Raw genomic sequence first — 13,949 nt, 5'->3', positions numbered from 1 at the left:
CACATTCTATGTAATATAACATAGAAATCACATTTATTTTCCCCCTCAACTTTATTTTTACTTTATCCTCTTTCCTTAATAATTCAAGTGAAATACCTGAGGAAAAAAGATAACATGGAGTAATTTTTAAAAGCTTTTCTACCTAATGTTAAGTAAAATAAACATGCTATATTAGATTTATCCAGGGAATTAAAATATTTTCAGATGCAAATGGAAAAAAATCCTGTGTAAATGAATCTAGTTTCTGTTGATGCAGCTTCAAAATGGACACTTTAAAAATATGCATTTTCAAGATTTTGCCAATGGGAGTTAGGTGTGCACCTTAAAAATACACACTTTAAAATGCCCACTTTTGATAATGTGGACATTTAGCTATTAGTCAATGAGGAAAAAGTAGGCTTTTGTGGGATGGTCCCCAGGAATTGCACCCCATGGGATGTACAAGCAGCATCCCTCCTCTGAGCCACATGTGGCAGGCCAGATTTGTGCTGCTGCACCTGGCGTGCAAGAAGGTTGTTTGCATGGGGCTCACCTGGAATGGCCCTCCATGTGATTGCCGTGCAAGCCGTGACCCTCTTCCAGGCCACACGCAGCAGCCCTGGTTTCTGCTGCTGAACCATGGGTGGAAGAAGGCTGCTGATTATGCAAGCTTCGTTTTGCGAGTGTTAGGGCATTTGTTCTCAGCTTGGCTTGACCAGGCCAAGAGGAAGCCTGAGGAAGATAGAGGGATGGATTTCAGTGAGTTTTGTCCCAATCTTCTGTCAGTTCTACTGGTTGACTATTTTTAACCTAGAACATTTATATTAGTATTAATAAAGAAATGCAGAAAAATTGGTTGTAAGAAAAATTTACTAGGTAAGGAAAGAATGTCAACACTCAGAAGCTAGAAGATTTAGGCCTCAATCCAGTGGGCTGCACCCTTGATGCTCATATGCCTCTGAACCCTGGAAAGAGCGGTGAAGGTGACCACCTTCTTCTCTTCAGCTTCTCTAGATGGCCATTTCCTAACATCTCACCAGGGCATGTCAGGAGAGGAGGGGGGTGCGAGGCTGCAGAGAACACAGGGTGTATCTGTAAGCTTCCTGTCCTCCCTGCCCACCCAAGTGCCCCCTATGCCCCCATTCCTTTGGTTGAGTCCCTGACCCCAGTGTTATACGTGAGTCTAGCAGACTATAGCATTGATGGGGATCCAAGCTGAGACAGTGAAGATGAAATTGTTGTGGAGTCCCAGCAAACTCCAGTATCAGATCAAGGCCAGGGAATATCCAGGGAGCAAGGAGAGGAGTGGTTAGTCCAGACCAATGGGAGTGGTGGCCAACCAGCCATGGAATTGGGAAAAGAGCACAACAGGAAGTAGAGCTGACAGCTGGGGCTGATGAGAGCTCCGGTCTACCAATAACAGGACTAGAGCAAGTTCTGGAGGCTGGGCAGTCTCATAGCAGGAACTGAGCAGTCTGTCTGACACAGCGGTCCTTCCTGCTGAGGAGGTGATGCTGGTTCCCGGGAGATGGCACGGGCAGGAAATTCAGCGAACAGAGAAACAGGAAGAACGTGGGAGGATGAGGTTTCTCAGTCCCTCACCTGCTGGGATGCAGATGACAGGAGTATCAAGAAGTGAGGGACTGAATGGGCTCAACACTTCACTCTGGATGAACTCAGAGATATGTAACAATAAAGCTTTGTGAAAAGAAACTCAGGAGTAGCCTGCTTACTCTGGATGAGAACTGCACTTCATGGCACCCGGAAAGGCAGTTGCTGTGGTTCTTTCTGCCCCATGGGAGGAAGGGGGAATGGAGTAATGCAGGGGGGTGGGGAATGGAGAACAGATTCTCAGCTCCGAGGTTGGAGCTCTGTTGCTGACCTCACATCTGGGAATCCAGATTGTCCTGGGGCGCCCCAGAAGCTCTCAGGCAGCCACAGGATCAATGGATCTCTTAGTCAGTGACTTGTGCAGAATAAAAGCCTTGCAGGAGAGATGCTCTGCCATTGCAGCTTCCCGAGATTTCATTCCCTCTGTAGCAAACAGGAGGGAATAAGTACACTTGTGATCAAATTACCTTCAACCGGGCTCCTGAGGAATTTATTCCGTTTGTGTAACTTCTTGCCCTCATGAATCTTGTCCTCACTATAGTCTTGGAAAGCACAGGAGAACTCCCATGTTGGGTCTTAAGAGCCATATCTGCTTTGCTGTGTATATTGTTCTTGTGTTTTATATATGCCATAATGAATGGTCTTTTCCCCTTCCAAATCTGATTCCATAAAGAGCCACTTGACTGCTACAAGTCATCATTTTCATTCTGCATCTAAGTTTACTCTTAAGGGCTTTTCGTTTCATCTTTTTACTGCTCTGTTAATGTACACAAATCACTTTTAGAGATAGTGTCATGACTACGAAGGGAGCAATTTATCAATATGGTTGCCTCTTTGATGAAGGATGGTTTGTCTTTACAAGTCTGGACAGCCCCAGCTGAATTTCAATTTGCTATGGCATGCAAGGGATTTAAAGGATTATGGCCAGCAAAAAGCTTTAAGCATAAACCAGCTTATTTTTGCAGGATGTTACAACAATGGTACATTTCAGTTGTACTTCATTTTTTCTTTCTTTGATGTAAACAGGAATGGACATGTTGGTGGGGGGGGGGGCGGTGAAAGCAATCTAGTACTGGATGATTCTGCAATATTTGTTTTCTCTTACTTTCTTCCAAAAGATGCCAATTTTTATGAAACACTTTAAGTGTAATACAGATCATTATCTAACACAGATTAAAAAATTAAACTGATTCTAATAGACAACCTAACACACTACTTTGTTTTGGTGAATTCTTCAACTTGGTGGATTTGTAATTTCTAATCCAGTTGAGGGTTTTGGTCCTCATGGCTTATTTATTCTTGATGCCTGCACCAACTCCCTTTTTTTGGCATCATGGAAAAAGAGGACACCAATTTGCATAAAATGTGCACATGTTAATTGATAAGGATAGATGATAATGTAGTAAGAATTATAATTTAATTAGAAATATAGGCAGTCCCTGGGTTACTAATGAGTTCTTTTCATGAGAAAACAAAAATTTGTCTTTACGTTGAATTTGTATGTAAGTTGGATCATACATAGTCAGCTCTCGACATTTGCAGGGGTTATGGTTGCAGAGCCCCTGTGAAAGTGTAAAAACTGCAAATATCCCTAACCATCTCTAAACAGCTCTAAATCTAACCATCTTTAAAAATCTCTCCATACTTTGGAGGCCTCCCTCTCTCGCCTTTCTCTTCCTCTCTTTCTATGGTGGTGACAATTTTCTGCAGTATTTTTTAATCAATAGGGTTTATGACAGTGTGTTCATAAGTATGGGTTGTTTGTAACCTGGGTGTATGTAACTCAGGGACTGCCTGTGCAGCAGATATTACCCCAGTGTGCCCTGCCCATTTTGCTGTTCAGATGCCGTTGATGGGCGACTTCCTGGCTCTCCCTTCTGATGACATTTTATCGTGGACTAGATAGCCTTTCGACAGAGGACAACCAAATCAGAGCACAGAGTCCTCTGGCACCTCTTCAAACAGAGGACTTTCCTCTGTGAAAGAGAACACCTGGCCATCTTATGGTACATGGCAAGCTTGGGGAAGGACTCCTTTTGCAACTATACAAAACACAAACCCTCTTTAGATGGCCAAATGAATGTTAACTGTGAAAATGCATGCATAGTATGGATTTTATCATACAGCGCTCTCTCTCTCTCTCTCTCTCTCTCTCTCTCTCTCTCTATCTCTCTGTGTGTGTGTGTGTGTGTGTGTGTGTGTAACATGGCAGGCCATAGCATGGGACAAGTTTGCATTCACTTTTAATCTGGGTTGGGAGGAGAAACCAGTATAGACACCGATTCAGTGACCTGAACTGGGCTTTGGTTCAACATGAGAACTGTCCTGGTGGGGGTGGGCATAGGTGGGAGAAATGAAGAAGACAGTAGTACAAACAGCAAGTGCTTCTACAATGCAGTGAGGCTGGTTTCCTCTATCAGCAGTGTGTTGCATGTAAGATTATACCTGAACGCTTGCATACACTTTGTAATAGGTGACCGAGCACCCACTGAAATGCTCACAGAAGGTAAAGGTCCTACCTCATCCACTTGTGGAAAGCAAAGTACTGAAGGGCACCCTCAAAGGGTCTCAGGTAATGCTTCCCCCAAAGGCCCTCCTGTTTGCAGTTTACTTACAGGAGAAGTAGCAGACCATGACAAAGAGAAGGAGGCTGGATACTTCAAGGAGAAGGAGAGGGCCCTTGACCTGCCACAAGTTAGCTGCCATGTCACCACAGGGGAGATGTTTGCAACTTGTGGCACATGAGCAAAGCAAGTTTTCAGCTGAAATCTCTAATGGGTACTGGAAAGTGCAGTGCATGAGGTGAACCTGCCTTGATCTTGATGTCAAACCAGGACTTATTGTTTTCTTGTGAGAATAATTCTTACTATAATAATCCTGCTTGTGATTGACAAAGTCATTATGTCTATGGAAGATTCCTCTTCTCATCTTCAACCTCATCCCCATCTTCTGTAGGTATAGGGAGAATGGCAGAAACCAGAATCATGAGATGACGGAGCACTCAGCCCAAGAGCTGGGGACACCACTCAAGGATCTGCATGCCTTAACAAAGGGGTGCAATCTTAGAGAAAGACACACACACACACACACACACACACACACACACAGAGAGAGAGAGAGAGAGAGAGAGAGAGAGAGAGAGAGAGAGAGAGAGAGCTGTGAAATGTCATTTGAAGCTAAATACATGTATCAATGTATGCATAACTGCAGGAAGTCACTTGCCCCCAGAGATCTACCAGTGATCCTTGTTTGTGGCCCTACTCTAAACCCTGAATGTAGGTGAATGTGTTTTGTGTGTGTGAGCATGTGTCCGGAAAGCCTTTTCTGTCTTTACAGAAAGATGTGAGCACCACATCCAGGTTCTCTCCAGCACCTCAGTTTGCTTGTTTAGACCTTGTGCCTCTCTGGATTCCATGAATTTGAGTTTGACAGGAGGCATCAGCAAGGTCACATGGAAGGTAATGGGAATGTCCTGTGCCAAAACCACTACCCACAGAGTACCACCCAATCAGCTCTTGATAACTTAAAGAATCTTTCTGCAACCTGGTACTCTCCAGATGTGCTGAATTACAGCTTGCTTCATACTGGGACAGCATATCTGGAGGGCACCAAGTTGGGGAAGTGGAAGAAGAGGGTAGAGGAATTGGTGCCTGTGAGTGCTTTGTGTAGTAGAAGGCTTGGTTCCCACTTGGAAGCCTGATCGCTAGCCATGGATTTATTTCTTAGATTTATATCCTGCTTTCCCCCCAATGAACTCAAAGTGGATTCCATCTTTCTCTTCTTTGTGCTCTCATTCTTATTCCTACAACAACCATCCTGTGAGGTGGGTTGGGCTGAGAGTCTGTGACTGGCCTAAAGTCACCCAGTTGGCTCCATGGCTCAGCAGGGAACAGAATCCAGATCACCTGAGCCCCTGTTCTGCGCTGTCACCCACTACATCATGCTGGCTCTCCATTTCATTCAGTTGTTCATGGATGGATGCCCACTTTGGCTATGAAGAAAGGCAGGGAAGGGGAGTAGTGCTTAAAATAATTGGTGTGGAAAGGGCAACATTCTTCTCCCTCTCCTATAACACTTGAACCCAAAGGGGTCATCCCATGAGCTTTTTGGTGGGAGGTTTAGAACAGATAAAAGGAAGTTCTTCATACAGCATATAGTTAAACTATGGAATTTGCTGCCATGGGAAGTGGTGATGGCCACCAATCCCAATGGCTTTAAACATTCATGGCGTGAAAAACTGAACGGACTCATGAGGTAGGAGGCTATCAGTGGCTACTAGCCTTATGGGCTATGTACTATCTCCTTGCCACACCTGGTATCCAGGTGGTCCACCTGCACACACCAGTTGCTGAAGAGCTTGGGCAGGAGGAGGTCTTGCACCCACCCTGCTTGAGGCGTCCTGTGGCAGTCAGTTGGCCACTGTGTGTACGGAGCGCTGGACTAGATCCAGCATGGCTTTTCTCATGTCTGATGACACAATCCACTTGGCTATAGTGCAGATTAGGTATATGAAACGCTGCACATACTCCAGACACCTGGAACCTGAGGCCCGCAGAAACCATTTTAAGATGAGAAGCAAGCAATTGGGTGCACAAAATCCCTTCCGAGGAGATGTAGATTTGAGAGATTGATGTGTCTTGTAAAACCTTAAGGGAAATTTGGATAGAGCTACGTAATAACCAGTGGCACAAATGAATTCTCTGATTCCTATTCTGTTCTTGTCTGGACAGCATAAGACAAATGAAACTGATGACTGAGAAGAATCACATTTTCTATAATTATATAAATTACAGAAGGGATGACTGTAATCACCAAAGATGCCTCTAGGGGGACTGGATTACTAGCAGACAATTTCTTAAATAGATCCACACTCCTGGGTTGAAAAATGCCACTGGCAGGAATGGTTAGAATAAGGTAGTTAACCCTTTGGAAGTAACAGGACAGGTGGCCCTGTGGAGAGTGGAGGCTGTCCAAATGCTTGTTCTGCAGCACGTCAGTATCCAAGGGAAACAGAAAGCAGCCGCTCTGTCTCCAGGACACAGCGAGCTTTGGGCCACTTGGCTGCCTGGGGGTTTCGTCAGGGCTCCCCCACCTCTGTTGTGAGCCCCTTCATACCAGTCATGATGGGCCCAGTGGCTGCAAATCTGATCTTCCTCCCCATTTTTTTGCATGCTGCTTGCATGCTGAAGAAAATGCAGCAAACCAGCATAAATATGAGAGGAAATACGAGGAGCAATGAGCTATACCCAGATTTCATCATGCTTAGAGTAAACCCTCTGAAATCAGTGGGAACTTAGTCCTGTTGTTTTCAGTGCATGTGTGCTAGGAAAGATAACCTGGAAGCAACTTGTGGAGAACAGCAGCACATAGCAAAATACAGACACCGGTACACTAAAAGAGTTTAGTGGCAATTTCATATCCTAAAGAGACAACATAGGAAGCAACATCATATCAGCATTATATTAATACAATAATTCACTTCAGTATTAACACGTCTGCAACAATTAATATAAAACTGATGTTGATGAGGATGATGATGAGGATGATGATACTGATCATAACAACAACAACAATACTAAAAAATCTAACAGGAACACTTGAAAATTCAGTAGTAATACATTTCAAGTATATGACCAGAGTTGACCCTTTAACAACTAATGGCAACACATAGGAGCTGCAACGAAATGTTGCAGCGTAGTGCACTTCTGTTGAATCTTCCAGCCAGCCAGTTGGTAATGGCTCCAGGTTTTTGAGGGCCCTCCAGGGTCCACTCTCTCCATCAGTCCACCTTCTCGCAGCTATTGGTACCAGCTACTGTTGCTCCTTATTCTTCCTTCATCACTGCCGCCACAGCTTGCTTGGCCTACAGGGAGCCGGAAGTGCCATTGGCAGCAGCATCTCAGCTTCCTCTGTTCCACCACCGCTGCCGCCTAGGTGAACAAGTAGACTGCAGCGGTGATGAAGGACTCCTAGGGGCTTTTGCCCTGAGCAGGTGCCTGACTACGCCAAGCCTCGGTGCCAGCCTGGTGGCCGGCAGTGACCTCTTCCCAGGATAGTCCACTCTGATGTATCCCTAGTGGGATGAGGTGTCATGGGTGCAAGTGACTGTAGGATACTGTGAACCACCCAGAGATATGGGCTATTTTAGCAGCATGCAAATAAAAATAATAAATATGCAATTACACTCCCAAATCACCTGCCTTGGCTGCACACATGCAGCACCATTTCAGAAATCCAGTGATATCATGGATAATCAATTCTGGAAGGAAAGTGCAGGGATAGATCTGATTGTCCCTTTCTCCCTGTCCAAGGGCTGAATTCTTTTTTGAATTCTCAAAAAAGCCGAGCAGCGCCATCTTAGCCATGGTAGGATTGGGCACTGAGCATTTCTCAAAACGTTTTATGAGAAATTCAGACATCATTGTGTCCAGCGCTGAAGACCTCTTTAAAAAAAAAAAATTACAGCAACGACATGTACATTTTCTCCCATATAAATGTCTAGAAAATAGAAATCTACATGATTCATGAGCAAGTGAACGACTTAACTGTAAACGTCATCGTGACTGGATTCAATATGCTGCATACAGAACAGCATTTATAATAAGAAATGATTTCTTAAAAACAAGATCCATTTATTGAATTCCTAGCAATATGTATTTTGTAAATTCAGTTGATGATTACTGACTCAGCTGATTTTACTATTCATTCATCACACAGATGCATTTGTAAAGGTTGAGCTGTTTCCTTTCAGGACTTCAGTGAATATACAGCACAATTGTTTGCAAAGAAGTTGTAGCTCCAGAAAGAATGGAAATTGCATTTGATGGCTGTGCACCATAGTATCTCTGTTTATGTAATTCAAATATACCAGAGTACAGATCCTTTGTGAAAAGTGAAGGATCATAAATTAATTTAAGGACAAGGACTGATGTTGATGAATTGTACTTGGGTGCACCCTAGTCTCACCAACTCTTTAACAGCAAACACACCATTTTTGTAAAATGTGTGCATTTTTACTGGATTATGACATCATCCTTACCGTGTAGCCCCAAAATGCAGTAAATGTGATGTGCCACAAAGAAGTTTGCATCCATTTATGTGCTCCGTGCACTAAAAAATGCGTGGTTGAATTATACATGCATATAGATGTAAACGGAGAGCATCTGGGTTGCACATCCACACATATGGTGCACTGCGCACGCAAGCTGAAAACTCGCTCCTTAGCCCTGCTTCATATAACTACACACACGGGGCTATTCTAGGAATCATTCTTCTTCTATTGCATTGGCTTGATAGGCAGAGAAGTGTTTATTCCAGATTGATCCATCCCTGGAAAGATGGGGGAGAGGCATCCATTCCTGCTCCATTTGCTTTTTTAAAACCTGGAACTAGCCCTGGGATGATGTGGCTGCCATGTCAGCAATTCAATATGCTGTACAAGTGGCTTTGGCCGGACCTGCATTTCCCCCCACATCCCCTGCAACTTCCACCTTTGGCAAGCCGCTGAAGCTCCTCTCGTATGATGTTGGGGCAGGTGATTGTGTTTCTGTTGACTACCATTTCCTGCGCCATACAGCAGAGCTCTGGCAAGATAATGTCATAAATCCAAGTCCCACAGTTGGACCAACTGATGAATTTATCAGCTGGCTGCTTCACTCTTCCTGCTGAGCCCCTTCCAGTGGCATTGGAACGGTGTATTGCATACATTAAAAGATGGCAGCAGAACCAGCCTGGGAAGACAAATCAGCTGATGTATGGCTCACGACCATCTTGGCCCTATATGCATGCATGTGTATAAAAGCTGATGTAGCGACAAAGCATTCTAATGATGGATTTAAAAATGCAGTGTTATTAAAATAGATTTCCCCCCTGAAGAGGACCATCAGCTTTTTAATGTCTTAATTTTATGCTTGACAAACCAACCAAAAGGCAAGGGAAATGCCAGTGGTTGGACTTCCCATATGACCTTCCTGCAGCTATTATCCAAGGAATTGTTTGCCATCAGGGAAATCAGGGAGGGCTTTGCCTTCTGAGGCTCAGAACACAAAGTCCTTCTTGACACTCTCTCTTGGATCCAGGAGCAGAAGAATCACAGACATACCAGCCTTGAAGACAGTTTCCTGCAGACAACAGCTCAAGGAGATGCAGATGATATTAAAGTTCTGGTGCTAGGAATACCATAGCAAGGCCAGCAGGATGAAGATGGAAAGCGATGGCAAATGTTGAATAATGGAACAGGCAATCCTATGGCCTCTAGGCAATGTCTCAGGGGACACAGGGCACTTTGGATTCTCAGCTCCATGGTTGGAGACGGTGCTCTGACCTTGGATGCTGAACTCCCTGCAGGCTCTGTGGAAGGAAGGCACTGTTGCTCTTTGGAGGCTGGGAATGCAACGTTGGAGAGGGGTAAAAGGGGACATTTTAGTGGGTGAAGAAGGCAAGGGACTGGGATAGGTTAGGATTGAAGTGAACCTCCCCAGGCAGAATTGGCTATTGACTGGTATGGAAATGGCAATATTAGTGTTAGCTATCTGAAGTCTCCTCGGATTCCTTTCTCCTTCCACTAAAGTGCTGTGAGCTGGACAGGGAGAAAAGCCCCCTAGAAAAAAATGTAGGGCAGAAGGAAAAGGGGTAGAGATCCCTTCTGCAGCTTCTCCTGCCCTGCATAGGATTCGCGTAAGCCTTCCAGTTCTGGGGCTTTGGATCATTGTAACAGGATCACACCCATAGCAACAGGATTGCCTTCAACTTCCACAAAAAAGCCCTCCAACTCTCAGCATTCTTCAGCCAGCCATGGATGGCTAGAGGATGCTAGAAAGTGTGGAACATGTTTGGTTTAAATATGCATAGTATTATGCCTTAAGTCTTTTTTGCACAGGTGGCAGACTATTATTGCTTTGACGGTGCTTTCGGAATCCCAAATATGGATTCTTAGGCCAAAGTGGATATACATTCAGAGGTAAAGAATGCCCCAACTTTGGCCAAATCCTAATGCACAGATTTCTGTGGGGAAGAATAATCAATGGAGGACAGACAATGGGAATTTCATTTTCTCCTGCATATGATTTTTTAAAAAACTCAAGTTCTTTCTCCTCTGGATATGAAGAACTTTCTGCATTTTGGTAAATTCTGATCAAAAATCACTTGAAGGACTTGCTTATAGAATTGAAATTTAGAAGTTGACATCCTTTCCTCATGAAGCATAGTAGCTACTGCTTTCTTGATTACTTAGCCTGCAATAAAGGGGTCATTACGGAAAAAAAAATGCCTTGATACTGTCAGGGCTACAGTGTAAAAGTGGTTCCAAACTCAGAAAACTATGGGTATCCTGTGGAGGGCAAAAGCATGCAGAGCTGAAGTTGCCTCCACCCTTCCCCTGCCTTGGAAAACACTTAAATAGCTTATTTTGTTTTCTGCCCTGGAGCACAGAAAGTGAAGAGTGGTTCATATGGTGGCAGAGGCTGTCTCACCCCTTGCTGCCCTGCACTCTTCTCTGTCCCCAAGAGGCCATCTTGGAGGTTGCTTTTGTGTCCTTGGAGTCACAGTCCGTGTGGTGCTTTCTACACCAGCTGCGAGGTCAGCAAGGGGGTGCACCGACCTCGGAGCCCCAGTTCTGACCTTGGAGCAAGTTTCTGAGGTTGGAGCTGGAACTCTGAAGGCTCCTATTTCCACCTAGGCAGTATCTACCATGTTTCCCTGAAAATAAGACCTAACTAGAAAATAAGCCCTAGCATGATTTTTCAAGATGCTCTTAATATAAGCCTTACCCCCAAAATAAGCTACAGTTAAGATTGTTAGCCCAGACGGTCGGGGAAACACGATAGTACGTCTGTTGCAATACATGATAGATGTATTGAATTATAAAATAATAATGTTAATATATAATTAAATATAAATAAATAATATTATTGACATTAATACTTAAAATAAATGATAATATACATTATAATTAAGTATTTGTAAAAACTGAAGTGGGCACCTTTGGACAAGAGGTAAATGCCTGTGTGAACAGATGAACATGAGACTTGTTGCCCAATGAACAATCAGAGTACAGACACAATGCATGAATAAGGTCAATACGTTGTGTGTTGCAGCAGATGTGCTTAATGCATGGATGCAAAATGCAAGATGGGTGCAAAAAGAAAGAGCTATTCCATCGGGTACGAGAAAGGAATCATGGTGGACTCTCAGGGCAAGCATCTTATGGCTTTCATAAGAAAAAATAAGACATCACCTGAAAATAAGCCCTAGTGTGTCTTTTGGAGAAAAAATAAATATAAGACCCTGTTTTATTTTTGGGGAACATGGTAGCAGCCACAGGACTGCATCTTAAGCAAGTAAGCCAGGCTGTGTATTCCAGAGAACCCAGATATGCAGGGCCAGTGCACCTGAGCTGGCCTGATTGGAAATTCTTTCCTTTCAGTGAAGGAAGGTGCACCGTGACGACAGGTGAGCTCCTGGTCAGGCCTTCTGTAGAAAGAAGGTCATTGCATTTGGATCCTAATTTTCTTAAGCAAGGGAGATTAAATTCTCCCTCTCTTTCTTCTATTACAACTGCTTGAGTCCACTTGAATTCATTGCCCTAGAAGAGGGCACACACAGCTAGCTTGGTTAAAGAGATAGAAATGTCTCCCTTAGTCAGTCAGCCATAGCAGCGGCAGCCCTACATTCCAGTGAACTAAAAAGCAACATTGCCTGGGGTCAGATACAGCAAAGGTACGCTTTGGGTTTGACATAGATTGGACTGTTAGGATTTCAGTGCAATGAAAACCGCAGCGCTCTCTGAGAGTACCCATCACAGGTGACCTCAGCTCTCCTGAGATGCTTAGCATGGTCTTTAAACCAACTTTAAAGTCCCTTACAATACATCCATCTGCATCTTTACCTTAATCTAATAGATAGTATAAACAGTGTGTATGTATGTGTACAGATAGATATAGTTAGTATAATGGAGAGTTAACTTGCAGAACAATTTGGGGTTTCTGTCCCCCCAGAAAACCCCCCACCCCGGAGTGAATTTCGTCGGAGCCTTTAATAGCAGAAGACAAGCTTTTTAACCAAAATCATTTTGCAAAGCAATGAAAACAATAAAGAGTTATCTTTAGCTCAAGCGCTGAGTCTGTGGCTAACCGAAACTTCCCCAGTTTCATTTCTATTTGTTTTAAATCCCCATAATTTCTCTAGTTATGACCTTCAGTTCATTAAGGTATAAACATGGGATATGTCTAATGATCCATGATCGCAGATCAGGGGAATGCCTGTACTTGGCGTTCCCACACATGGTACCTTTTAAGGAGAAGATGTGGTAGCTAAACATGCTGATTCCAGCTCGGAGCTTTGGATCTTTTCTACATGAGGCCATATCTGCTTTCACAGAATCAATGTCCAAGTGCTCCACATTAGCATTTCCTTCCCTGCTTTTCCACTGCATCAGCTCTTGGGGTGCTAGTAATGGAACAGCAAGAACACACAAGAGGAAATCGTGCTTCCCCCCCCCCCCGCAATTAAATGTCCTATTCCTCCTGCTGTATAAAATACTCAGCAGAAGTTCTGGATAAACACAGGAGCAAAAGTGGAAGCATCAACAACAGGAAGTAAGGAGCAAGTGGCTAAGGAGGATACACAGTGCAACTAACACCCCAAATCAGGGTGAGAATGAGGCAAATCCTTTCAGTGGACAACTTTATTCCTGTCTGAGTGGTATAGTCCTCACCGCTGGATATTCCCAATCCTCAAGCAAGTTCAGCATTTGCTTATCTGAAGACTAAGAGCCAATCCACAATAAAGAATGAGTCTTCCATGAATTGTGTGAAATCCATTCCATTGCTTTCACATTTTCAAAAGAAGGGGAAGCTCTTTCTTCTTGTGAAATTTTAGAAAAACCATACTTCCAACCATTTCTGGAATAAATCTTGACATTAAGCTGGTCTTTCCCTTGTCTTGCTGCTTGAATCATTTATTTAAGTGGTGATAATAAAAGATGTCAGCAATTCAGTTGTAAGCTCTCAAAGATTTTTTGTGTGCATTGACCTTTAAGTGTTTGGATCTTGACAGGTGAGGTGTTTTTAACGTCCCCCATGAGATATGGTGAGGGCAAAGGATCAGGCACGCTAATGATAAAATTACCATTTACCTTTTACCTCACCAGCCTCAGTGCCTGACATTATAAATGTAGGTAACCTTTCACCTGAAGGCTCTCTTTCTTCTGCACTGCTCAAGATTATAGTGAAAGGGCTGTACTTGCAGCTGCAGAAGATGACTTAAGAGGGAGGGATTAAGTGCATCCACAGACACTTCTCTCCCATCCAAAGGACAAATGCATGTTTTAGCAAAAGGCAATACAGATGGAAGGAATGTTT

This window comes from Varanus komodoensis, unplaced genomic scaffold (assembly GCF_004798865.1).
Source record: "Varanus komodoensis strain SLA01 unplaced genomic scaffold, ASM479886v1 scaffold8, whole genome shotgun sequence".
NCBI classification, from domain to species: domain Eukaryota; kingdom Metazoa; phylum Chordata; class Lepidosauria; order Squamata; family Varanidae; genus Varanus; species Varanus komodoensis.
This window is presented reverse-complemented; position numbering follows the sequence as displayed.